We start from the raw sequence: 14,313 nt of genomic DNA, 5'->3' as shown, positions 1-14,313 counted from the left end.
TATTTTGTGATTAATCTACATCGGGCTTCCACAAACTTGTGACGGTTTCGATTTTCATAAGAATGATTAGAAATAATGGTTATTGATAAACAACTTGTTAGAGTGATGACCGGAGGTGCTTGGTGGTGGTCGAAGTAATTTTTAATATCGAAATAGCTGTTAGAATAATAGTTGGTGGTTGTTAGAATAATGATTTTTTAGTGATTGAAGTGGTGGTTAAAGTTTTAGTCGATGGTGATGTTTGTTAAATTAATGATTAGAGATAGATGAGTACTGGTAAAAAATGGTAAGACTAGTGGTTGGTATAGATTAATTTCAATCATGTTTTAAATTAATTAAAGAAACTATCATCATTCTATAGATTTTAGAACTTATGACTTTCAGATTCATAAAGACATATAAATGGTGTAAGCACTACCTTGTTCCATTATCATGATGAAAGACCGTAGTCCATCGAAATTTAATTTAACCATTTTTATTTGTACTTTCTCAGAATTCTTTCTTGATGTCTAATGTAATAAATTCCATTTGTTTAGTACCCTAAAAATGTTACAATTCCATATGTTTAGCACTCTTAAATAAAATATATGTAGTTTTTAGAGAAGAAAATCATTACAGAATAATCATAACAATATTTTTGCAGTTTAGAAATACTATTGACAAGTTAAGAAATAAAGTTTTGTTGCAAATTAGTTTGGATTGTGACTTTAAAGCATAACACAATTTCAACTTTCATAGCTGACAATCGATTTTATACTTTTCCATGATATCAATCCTCCAGACAAAAATATACCTGAACTAAAATGTCTTTTCTTAATCACGTCGACCCATTAGGTCTTATAATTGAGGATCATGAACCGGAACAAACTTGCTTGGTCCCAAAGAGGCCGACCCATAGCCTTCCCGACCCATGAATAAAACGAAATGACCGACCCATGAATAAAATGAAATGAGATTAGGCACAGAAGAGCAACATCACGCGGAGAACATGTGAGATGTAACACCTTAAACCCCAAAATTTATATAAAAAGATTTAATAAAAAATTTAAGGTATCACTACGACAACCATTTAAAAAATTTCGAAAACATTTAATAACACGCATCGGAAATTTTCATAACAACAACTTCAAAAATAAATTTCACAAAAAAAAGTATTAGACTTTAAACCCATAGATCATCATTAACTCAAAACACAGTAAAAACGTCTCATTCCCGATGTTATAGATCAAATCATTTAACCGACTAAAAGCGATAACGCTAAAATAAATGAAGATGAGCTCCAAGGCTATCTTCCAACTCACAACAACTACTACTCATGTTCCCAAGTATATGTACACATCGTAGATCAACACACAAACAAAACAACAAAGGGGTGAGAATACACTCAATTATATGTTAGAGGTGCAAAAGATCAGGATGGGTAGTCTAAACAACAACAATAAACACCAATAAGTAATGTATTCACACAACAATCATCAATTCACAAATGTTAACTCGTATGCAATATGACAACAACTCGAATCTATATGTATGTGGTACCAACTCAATATTGGTTCTACATATTAATTGGGTCCCAACATCTAAATCTCGAGCCTCCTCGTCTGAGCTCCAAGCCCCCTCATATGAGCTTGGGACAAATCACTAGTCCAAATATTTAAACTCATGACTCTCCTCTTTCACAAAAATGACAACATATGATGCATGGCATACGATAATCCAGCGACCACAACACAACAATGATTACAACCCCATATATGATTGTAACAATCATGCAACGACAACAACATAACAATGGTTACAGCACACATTTGGCTGTAAACAATCATGCATTTAAACACATCAACATTAGTTCTCACTTTGAACTACGCACCTCAACAATCATTAGCAAGTATTTATAATACCTCACATGATTATACTTGCACTTCACATCATATATTCACATGTCGAATAAACATTCACATAACACTCTATCATATTAATTCACATTATCATCGCTTCACCATTAATTCATTCATTAACAACGATTAACCGTTCGTTCTTTACCGTCAACCATTACGCGATAAGTAAAACCATTAAGTTTCACATATTCCATTACCCATCCAGCCTATTAATACACCACTATAGGGTAGCCATACGCGTTAGCTTTCTAACGCTTTGAATCACACCTTATTTAGATTTATGGAACTAAAGTTATGGCAAAAACTATCCGAGAAAATAATAGCTTTCATCTAAATTTCTATTCATCAATATTTTCCAAATTTAGTAGCATCAATCGATTGACAGAGACCATCAACTGATTAATCTGATTTCTCCATACATTATGTTTTTCCTATTTTTCACGTTTTGGCTTAGTGCAATCAATTGATTCAAGGAATTATCTATTAACATGAATTTGATTTTTAGATTTTTCTAAATTTCATGTGATCAATCGAATGACATAGGGGATCAATCAATTGTAATCACCAGATTTTCAAAATATTCCAGTTTTAATTACGTTTCAACAATCTTTATCCCTTCCAAACCCCATCCAAACATGTCCTAATATACCTAAATATTTTATACTGTAATTTTAACATCAGTAAGCATATAGTAGGTATTTAATACACCAAATTTCAGGCAATTTACACATTAACATCAATTCACCATGGAAATCATCTTTGTGTTCATCACCATCAAACACATCAACAAGAATGATACTAAATCAAACCTCACATACAATTCACCTACCATGTTCTGAAATCATTATACCATGAACACATATATCAATTTCATAACACACAGATCAAATCATGAATCACAATAATTGGAGATACATTTTACATGATTTTCATCAAGAACACATGAACAATGGTGGAATCAAAAGAAAAACCTAGAAGAGGGTGAGGGCCCCTCTCTATCTTTCATACAATATACACTCATATTAGAGTAATATTCCCCCCTTACTTGATTTTCCAGCAAAGCAAACTCTACAACAATGGTGATATGTCCCTCTTTCTCATGCTCTAGATTGTCTCTCTTGTTCTAAAATAATATGTACTGTAAAAAGGTTCCAACTCTCACATTTCTATATAAACCAAAACATAATTCTCCTTAATTAGGTTATTCTCTTATTACCCTCAACTTACTCTCATATTCCCTATTTTGCCCCTACTCCTCTTACTAACTCTAATTTCTTTTATTTTAGTTCTAATAACTCATTTTTCCACCAAATTCTACTATTTCACTTATTTTCCTACAATTATCTTATTTGTATTTTTATTCATTCCTCTCAATTAAATTAATTAAAATAAATCCAATTAATTTATACCATTCCCTTAACTCTCTCCAATACCTACCAAAACACATAAATTCACCAATTATCCAAATAACAACATATAAATTAATTTTAAATAATAAAATAAAACTAAATTTAATTGAATTCGGGGTGTTACATGAGCTCTACCAACCCATCCTGAAGGGCATTGGTTGTTGATCACCGGGATCAAACTAAGCACACTAAGATGTGTAAACACACAAGCAAGGAATGAAAACCAAAAAACTACTTTTCTAAGAGCAAATCATACTCCTATTAAGGGGAAGACTTGTTCCTCATATTCCCATGATTTAGTGAAGTTGGTGGGAATTGGAACCAAATCTTTAGTAACTGCTTGACCTAAGGATCAAACCTATAAATATCCTAGCTACATGTTTGGAAAAGGCTATTAATTTATACATACTCATAATCTAAAAACCCATCTTGAACTCCATAATGCATGTTGGGTCCACACTATTGTACTTATCAAAAGTCCAGTTGGATCCCAACGCGGGATCGAAAAAATTGACTAAGAACACAAATTAATCTCAAAGTTTAATTTCCCAACTGACTAATGAATATGTGCAAACTAACTCCGTACACCTTCAAAAACAAAGACATGGCGAAAATCCACTAAAGGGCAACGAGATCCATGATTCTCAAGCCATCTTCGATAGAATTTGGGATGCCGCCATTTCAAAAAACATCAAACCGCCTTCCTTGATAGATTTTTATGGAAATGTAGCCCGCACGAGCACGTCACATCCATCAACACTCAGATGGCGATAATAGGTGCAACTGAATCTTTGAAATGTAAGCTATTATCTAACGTGTTCAAAAAGGAAACACTGATGTGGTACATGAACCTCCCTAGACAATCAATGTAATATTTTCAAAATATATAAGGAGAAACCTTCATGTTTATATTGATTACATAATTATGAAGGCCCTAGAGGAGGGAAACCACTACAATGACTTGGAAGACACCTAAATCAAATAGGGAGTACAAGATGTGCATAAACCCCACCAATTATTGATTTGGAGTTCAGGAAGGAAAGTTATTAGGATTCTTGGTAAATAGGATATGACTAGAAGCTTATCATGATAAGTGTTAGGCCTTCAATGAAATGAGAAGCCCTACCCTTGGTGGTCCTATCCCAATTCCTTTATTATTTAGGGGATAAATTCTTCTATTTCTTCTCAACCATGAAGAAAATATATAAATTCGAGTGCAACAAGGAGTGCAATGAGGCCTTCTCAAAGTTGAAGATTTTACTAAAGACTTCCTCAGTTTTAACTCACCTGGAAGCCGGCAGAGGGTGCACCATTACTCTTGTACTTATCAATAACTGAGAGATAAATGATTTAAATTTCCATTATTCCCAATTAGACAAAGATGCTTCTCACATATGGACTTTATCAATAAATGATGCGTCAAATCTGAAGGGAAGCATGGTTGGGTGGTGCTAGAGGTCCACAAAAATATTCTCATAGAGGAGTCTATGAGGTTTGAATTTAAATCCAATAATATTCAGATTGAATACAAATAATTGATTTTTGAGATGACCCTATCTAGAGAAATGGGTGCAACCAACCTCAGGGCCCAGATTGACTCTAAGTTAGACACCAGGAAAATCGTCAAAGATTATTAGACCAAGTAGAAGAAACTTGCAAAATACCTCTAAAGAGTTCATGACCTGGATAAACATTTCAAATTCTTTGAAGTGGTCTACATGCCTAGAAAATAAAATGTGTATTCCAACCCCATATTCAAGCTCTCTAGCACCAAAAAGGGCGACCGTAATAAGATATTGATACAAGAAACTCTAGCCATCCCTAGTACCGATAAGGAAAAGGTTAATACGATTTATATCAATGCCTCCATAAGTGTGATGAAACCTCTTTGTTAGAATCAAAATTATTATCATAATTTCTAAACATTCCCAACTCTATAAGGTTCCAGTCAACTTTCTTGTCTGACTATTTCGCTTTCTTTACGTAATACTTCCATGTCTCTAAAACCCCTTTTGTGAGTGCTAGGTTATATTATAGATTCATTTTCTTTTATCTCTCTCATAATCTCCATTTCTAAACAAGGGAAGACATATATGAGTGAGAGAATGAGCTCAATACATGAAAAGGTTGTGGATGATGAAGACAAAGATGAACTTGAAGAGAAAGTTCCTAAGGAAATGCATAAGACAAACTCAAAAATAGGAAAATGTAAGAAATAAAACCATGAATATTCCATTTATAGAGTTAACTACTTAGGTCACGTAGGCTATCAATACGAAACAACAGAGTTGTGACTAGCGATGTAGGAGCAGAGCATCAGTGGCTCATACTGTGAGCATGTAAACATATCGACAACCTACATCATTTATGCCTTTTTGAGGCAGTTCCATCACTACATAACATTAAATGCATCACTTTCCCCAGGGAATACACTCTCCCACGCCTTTCAGTCCTTGCATAAGGGACTTACTCTTCTAAGTCTTATTTGAGGGACTCATCCTTATAGGTCTTGCCTGAGGGACTCACCATTCATTGTCTCTCATGAGAGACTCTTGCTTATAGGTATCACTTAAGGAACTCACTCTTCTAGGTATTATCTGAGGGACTCACCATCCAGGTCTCACATGAGGGACTCACCATTCAAGATCTCTCATGAGGGATTCTTCCTTCTAAGTCTCACTTGAGAGACTCACACTTCCAAATATCGTAGTCAAGGTGACATGGTTATTTTTTTTATATCACATCGTCCTTCTAGACCATATGCTTGAGATATTTTGAACTAAAATGTCTTAGCTTATTCATATCGATCCTTTAGGTTTAATTCTTGAGGGACCATGAATTGGAATAACCTTGATTGGTCCCTAAAGAGGCCATATTATAGCATGCTTGACTAATGAATGATACAAAAGAAGATTAGGCATGAAAGGGCGACATCACGTGACAAACACGTGAGCTCACATGACCTAGCCCAATGCACCTTGGCGTGGATCGCCTAACCTAAGCACTTGAAGACATGTGAACACATGACCAAGAAAAGGCAATTGCAACACCACCTCTACAAGATCAAAATTATGCCTCCAATTAAGTGAGAATACACGTTCCTCTTTTAACCACGACATAACCAAGCATGTGGGAATTAGAGTCGGTTATTTAGCAACTATTTGACATAAGGGTGACTCCTATTAATATCCTATCTACATGGTTGGGAAAGGGTATCACTTTCAACACACTCGGAATCCAAAAATCCCTCTTGCACTCCATAACACAAGTAAGGTTCACACTATGGTACTTACCACAAATACAATACACATAAATAAATGTTTACATTCATGTATCTACACTATCGATGAAATCTGAATCTGGATACTTTATTTAAGTAAGCACATCATCTTTTTGTCCCTTGAAAATATCTCAATACTTTATTTTCAGCTTCCTAATGGCCCATACTTGGATTACTCTGATATCTACCTAGCATACTAACTTCAAAATTGATATATGATGTCATACATGTTTGAGCATGCGCCAAACTACCAACAACAGATGCATAAGGAATACATTTCATTTGTGTTTGTCTCAATTCATTTTGTGGACATTGCATGAGACTAAACTTGTCTCTTTTATATATTAAGGTGAAAGGTTTTAAACATTTATCTATTCTAAATATCTCTAAAACTTTTTTAATGTATGCTTTCTAAGATAACCATATTAATCCTGGTTAGTTATCACTAAATATTTTTATTAGAATAACATAACTTGTCTCACTCATATATTTTATTTCATAGTTGTTAGAGAGAAACTTATAAGTCTTAAGGAATAAATTAAGATAATTGATTGCAAGAAAAATATCATCAACATATAGAGTGGTGATTGAAGGTGATCACAATGGTAGTCAGGTCAGTGATTAAATGTCGATGAAGTGGTACTAAATGATGGTAAGAGTAATGGATAATAGTTGTCAGAGCGGTGGTCTGAGTGGTGGTCAAATTGATGATCATATGTGAATAAAGTGGTTATAAGATGACCATAGTTATGGACGGTGGTGGTTGAAGTGATGGTGTGTGGTGGTGGTCAATTCATGATTATAAATGGATAAAATAGTAATCAGATGATCATAGTAGTTATATGTGATGGTTGAAGTGATGAAGGATGGTAGGTGGTGGCTGATATGGTGATTAGTGGTGGTCAAATTGATGATTATATGTGAATAGAGTGGTGACAAGATGATCATAGTGGTGGACGGTGGTGGTTGAAGTGATGGTGGTCAGATTGACGATTATAATTGGATAAAGTAGTGATCGGATGATCGTAGTGGTTACATGTGATTGTTGAAGCAGGGTCGTCTCAATCAATATTGAGACCTAAAAAGAACTCTAAGAATTAAGCCTTTATAAAATTAATTTTTTTATATAAATAATTTAAATATATTTTATTTTTTGGACTTTTTGAGATGCAAAATCGTTTATTAGATTATCATGATCGATTTCTTGTAAAATTTCCTTTTCGATGGATAGTAAAGTCAACACATTTAATCTTTGTTAAGACATTGTATATTTTAGATAGGATTTTATTAATTTTAATTTCAAAAAATGTAACTAGACCTTTCAATAGCAACAAAATCAATGAATAATCACCACTATTTTCATATTTGTTTTTACTTTGTTTTTTTAAATAAATTTATATAGAGCCCCTTTTAGCGATACAATAAAAGCTTCATATTTTTAAAAGAATATGAATAACTTGATTCATATTTTTGAAATGACATTATATATTTTAAGATAAAAGCATAAAATAATTCACAAAATATAAAAATTATTTATCTTCTTTCTTGTTCCGCCAAAAAGAAATTGTCGACCGATTCAAAACCTAACAAATTGGAAACATGACAAATATTTTAAAATTTAAAAACTCAAAGAATTAAATTAACTAACTAATAAAAATTCGAAAGAAATAGAAATGATTATTAAAAGAACTGAATTAAATACAAGATTGCAAACAAATAAACAAACTTAATAAATTGAATAATTAAAGATAAACAACACATGACTATAAATAGTAAAGTAACACAAGGTAGAACTTGAGAGTAAGAGAGGGAGAGGAAGAGAATAAAAAAACTATGTGTGCACTTACTTTAAAAAAATGTGTGATTAGAATAACAATGTTAATAAAGAATGGGATGAAAATTGCAAACGTCAAGGTTGAAAAATTACAACATATACAATAAATAAAATTAATTATTTTTTTAATTAATAAAAATTGACAAACTTTTTTTATACAAAAATAAACTCTTTTTTAAAATTTAAAAACATCAATGTATGACAATTAATTGATTATATATATATATATATTAGTTAAAAAATAAAAAATTTAAAGTCTAAAGTCAGGGTTTTACTTATCTAAAACTTGCGACGACCCATAATTGAAGTGATGAAAGGTGGTGGATGGTGGCTGATGCGGTGACTAGTGGTTTTTTTAGTTTTAGTTAAAGAAATGTTCAATGAAAAGTCAACAAAATTCTATTTTAATTGAACAAAATTTGATTTTAAAATAGACTTTCAAACCGAAAACTCATATAGCCATCTTGAATGGATCCTTAATATATTTCATCTATTTAGACAAAATACATCAAGTTTTTTGGACCAAATTTACTATTATATGTAAAATTGGAGGAGATAGTTTAATAAACACTAATTAAATATTGTCTAGATTTGTTTCAAAGTGCTACGATTTACATTTAGCATGTGCGTAAATTAATTTTAGTTGAATTAATTTTATAAAATACGACACGAATTTCACGTAAAAAAGTTAAAAAGTATATTTAAACATATAAATTATATTTTAAGATAAAAATATAAAATTTTAATTTCTATAATTAAAAATACTAGTTTGATAACTTTAGCTCAATAAGAGTTAAAATATTATTTTTATAAACAAAATAGATTATAAAAGGAACAAGGGGTGCATAACCTAAAAACAACCACCACAACAAAGACAACAAAGACGGAACAAAGAAAACCCGACCGCCTACAACAAAATTAGCCCAAAATTAAAGGCGGAGTGACACATCATTCCGACCACGATAACATACAACCCGAAGATTGTTCCACCAAAAGCTAATTCCACGACAACCGTTTAATCAAATCCAACCCATCAAAGTTAACTAGAGAGCCACCGTTAAAGAGAATGAAATTTCTACAGTCCCAAATAGTTCGGCAAATCGTCAATCGAAAGATCCACCCGAAATCCACCTTTAAATTTGCTTTAACCGCCTTATGAAGCCAATCAAAATTTTGACTCCACCAAACCTTCGAAACCGGGAAATTTCCAAACAAACGATTTGAGTCCTCATTCTCCCCGCCATAAAAAGGACATCACAAATTTGAATTACCATTCAAAACCCATCGCCAATTCAATCTAGTAGGGGGACAATTCAACAACAATCTCCAGCCATAAATCAGTATTTTACTAGGAACTATCATACCCTCAAATTGGCCATACCCCATATCACCTTCTTAAACCTTAATCCATGAGCATACATACCACACATGTCATTTCATATGCATTTATACTTAACAATCCACAATAATCCACATAATCAAGGCATGAGATTCATTTGTGAAGAGTCAAGATCCTCAGGCCATGTTGAGGTGTGCCTAAGCCACCTTAACCCTAATTTCATCCTCAAGCATCCCACAAAGCTTGGAGGATCACTCAAGACATCTCACTCACTCCCCAAACCCAATTTGGGTGGTAAGTCCCCTTTGAAGAAACTCCAAGATTCATCTGGTCACCCAAGGACCAAACCCTAACTCTTAACCTCTTTGGGCTTATACAAGTCATGATTCACCATGGATCTTGACCATGTCATTGAGGACCTCTCAAATCCAAAGTTTGTTCATGCCTCACACCCTTGAAACATCTCAATATGACCCTTGCATCTCAAACCTTAATCCATTTGACTTTGGTTCTTGACAAAACTTGTGCCTCAAGAAACCCTAATTTGGGGATCCTATGACCTTTGATCTTGGCCCATTCCTACCACCCAATCACCCTACCATTCAGTCATCACAATTTCATGTCCAATATAATCAAAATCCATCATTTAAACATCCATTCAACCCATGTTACAAGTAGTTGGTTTGTTCATGATTTTTTAACTTTCAATGCTTTGGTCCACCCATCAACTTGACCTAAAATCATCCCACAAAGGTCTAAATCTTATTTCTCATCATGGTATGATCATATGAACTCAAAACATCCTCCATTGTGCCTTGGAAATCAAGAAATCACAAAATCCCATTTTTAGGTCATGTTGGTTGGTCACATTTTGACAAGAATGACCTATGGAAAGTTACAAAGACCATAACCTTCTCATTTCACAAGCTTTTTAAATTCCACTTTGAGCCACATGTCCTAAATAAGTTCCTCTCCAACTTTGTTTCAAGGTCCAATACATAATTCATTGAGGAAGGGCTTCAATTTTGCTATTGGCCAAGTTGCTCCAACATGTCCACCATGCCCTAAAATCATGCAAAGACCACTACTTTAGCACATTGCCATTTCCAAACCACAAACTATTTTGACCTTGTTCTTTTTGCATTCAATCAAGGACACGACAAGGAACAAATGGTACAAATTTGAGATAAAATGCACGAGCCAATTTCATTTGGCCTTGGTTTAAACATTGGTGATCATCCTGATGCACAAGCCAAACATGTCCAACTCAGAATTTGCAAATCCATTCTCCAAGGTTCCAAATCATCCCAATCTTATATCTTTTGACTTGTAACATGTTTTTCAACATACCAAGGCCCAAATGGAAGTCAACGTTGGTGTGGAAAGGTCACAAATCATGAAACTCGATACCATGTGATTTTTCAGAAATTTCCCAAAATGGCCAAAGTTCAAAGGCATAGAAGGCCATTACACTACCTTTGTTTGTTCCTAATTGATGCTAAGACCCAAAACCAAGTGGTTGGTGAAGGAAAATAGCTTAGAATGTACCATTCCATGTCTCCTTAAAGCTGGTTCCGAGCATGCTTCAAGTCACATGTGCTTTTTGAGAAAACCACCTCTTTTATCCCTTCAAACCACTCCATCACCTTCCCTATAAATAGGGGAAGGTGTTCCACTTCAGAAAAAAGTTTTCCAAGCCAAAGAAACCTTGTTGCATACCCAAGCCAAAGCAACCAAAACAGAGTTTTCATTTTCGAGTTTCAAAGTGTTATAACCCCAAACAACCACCCAAAAACCTTCACCAACATCCATTCAAACTTTCCAAAACCCTAACTCATCTTCCCCAAGCCTCATCTGAGATGAGTTGTGTCATCGGAGCACCACCCTAAGATCGATTCCGACCTAGTAGTTCCACTCACCCCCATCACTCAAACGAGTTACTATTCAACTCGAAATTCCTCTCTGACATTAACCCCGTACTTTGAGTTTTGATTAACCCTTATACAACATTTAATTTTTAAATCAGGTCAAGTTGTTCATCTGATTTTTTTTTTGAAATACTCCACACTCAGAGCCAATCAATGGCTCCTGAGTGTGGAGGTTGGTTCGAATATGTGTTTGCAAACTATTTCCCTGATTAAATTCAATGAAAAACTTATATTTGGAAGTTTTGATTTTGAGTTGATTCGAGAAATTAAGATGAAGTTGTGCCCGCGTTTTAAATTTGAATTTTAGTGTTGTCGTGTTTTGATTGGTTTATTAGCGCGCGTTTTCATTTTTAATTATTGTTTTATTATTTATTCCTTTGAGCGTGTTTGGTTAACACAATCGAGTGCTTTGCCCAGTGGAAAAGGGGGTTGATCCCTCATAACCCCAAGGTCAGGGGCTCAACCCTTAACATGTGCATTTTGTCCCATTTTATTTTATTTTACTTTTTTTTATTTTCATCACATTTTATTTCCAATTTCTTTTATTTTTTACACCACCTATTTTCATTATTCTAAAAATATTTCCAATGTGATTTTGTCTTATTTCATGTCATTTGGATTTTCTTTGAGGGACTTATGGAGTCTTGAACTTATGGGCTAATGAAATCCACCTAGGTCATGATTTGTTTGGTTTAGGCTTGATTAAACCTTTAATACTTCAAACCTACTAATGTATGATCAAGTGTTCATCCATAATACTTTGAAACATTGATAGGTTTCCCCTATTTCAAACAACTTGGGTCATTTAACTTGTGGATGAAGCCTTACCTGTACATATGCTTACTTGTGATTTCATCTATTTCATTGTTATTTCTTTTGGTTCATACTAACCCACTAACATATTATATTTACTTGTTTATATATTATACTAACCCTTACTATCTTATCAATCTTATACCTTGACCTTATGAATTTCTTTCTTAATAACTTAATCAATCATTAAGATTTCAACCTTGAGTTTTGTATAATCTTTATTTTGTCAATCTATTGATAGATGGACTTGGGGTTGAATAACTTTCATTGTTACGAATATATGGTAAGTTGATCCATTGATCATCTTCCATACTTTGCATCAGTGATAAGTTATCCCTTGATGCGCCATATTTTGAATCTATTGGCCTAAGGATAGATAATCCCCAAGTGTTGGTCCATTGTTCATAATACTAACATAACTTAACCTTATTACCACTAACCTTTTGTTAATGTTACTATCATTGTTATTTACTTTTATGCCATTTTCATTTAAGTACTCATCATCATTATCATTGTACAAACTCATCATGCATGCTTTATCATTTGTCTTTACTTTATTATTATTATCATTACATTTAAAAACAACAAAAACATGATAAAATTATAAGATCAAAAATAATACATTTCACTTAACCACTTGGACTTAGAGGATCTCATCCTAGGACCTTTGCTTGGAGGCCTTTTCCATTACCTTTGTGATACTTTATGGACTTTGAGTTTTATTTATGCTTATATTCCGGTTGTAAGAATGGCATCATGACACCATCTTAGGGGGATATGTTTGTAAGACCATTTTCCTTTGTTTATCTTAGGTCACTTTTGCACACACAAGGCTTTCTCTTGGGCTACCTTACAATGAGACCCTTTATTTTCTTGTTGGTTACCTTGCATTCATGTTGCATTAGCCAAATTTCATGATCAAATAAACAAACCATTGATCAACTTCAAGTGGAATTTTCCTAATCAAATTTAATATACTTAATAATTACAATTAGTATTGTGCGCCACGATCCTTAAGTGGTGGAGAATGAATGAGAATGGAGCATTCCTACCCTCACTCTGATTATTTTGGACGCAAGACGCTTGACTTGTTGTCTAGAATATTCACCTCCACCACTAGACTTTAGTGCAATCTAATCACAAACATTCTTTTCATAAACCCTGGTTCAAGGTAAAACCAACACAACCCATTAAACCTAATTTTTGTGCCTTATGGCACCCATCCCGAAAACCCTTTTCTCAAAGGTAAAATCAAGCAAACACACAAAAATTTTCTACTCCAAACTACGAAGCTATGATTCCTCATCCCCAATGAGTGATACATAGGCACAAGGGCCACATTCCTTGCCGAGCACCATAATAAAAACACCAAAATCCCTCTCTTTCACACATTCTCTTTTTGAAAATAAAACAATAACCATGATAAATACCCGCATACACAAACAACTCAAATGGTTCCCATGTAGTACCATGGACGTGAGGGGTGCTAATACCTTCCCCTTGCGTAACCGACTTCCGAACTCAAAATCTCGGTTGCGAGACCGATTCCTTATCCCTTTTTAGCGCTTCCCGTGTGCCTCTCTTTTCTCGAGGGTTTTATCGACTATTTCCCCTCGCCTCTCCGATAGAGGCACCTAAATAAAATTCGGTGGCGAATCTTCTGTTTTTCCTGTCTCTTCGATCGAGGAGGCATCCATTAGTTCAAATTCTCGATTCCTTGTTATCGCATTTAGCCCTAGTAGCGACACTTGGGGACTCTGCCGGGAAAAGATAGATTCCTTAAGCAAGTCTAGCATAGTTAGGGTTGTTCTC

This window comes from Lathyrus oleraceus, chromosome 1, assembly GCF_024323335.1.
Source record: "Lathyrus oleraceus cultivar Zhongwan6 chromosome 1, CAAS_Psat_ZW6_1.0, whole genome shotgun sequence".
NCBI lineage: Eukaryota > Viridiplantae > Streptophyta > Magnoliopsida > Fabales > Fabaceae > Lathyrus > Lathyrus oleraceus.
The sequence above is the reverse complement of the archived record's forward strand: the minus strand, read 5'-3'. Positions refer to the sequence as shown.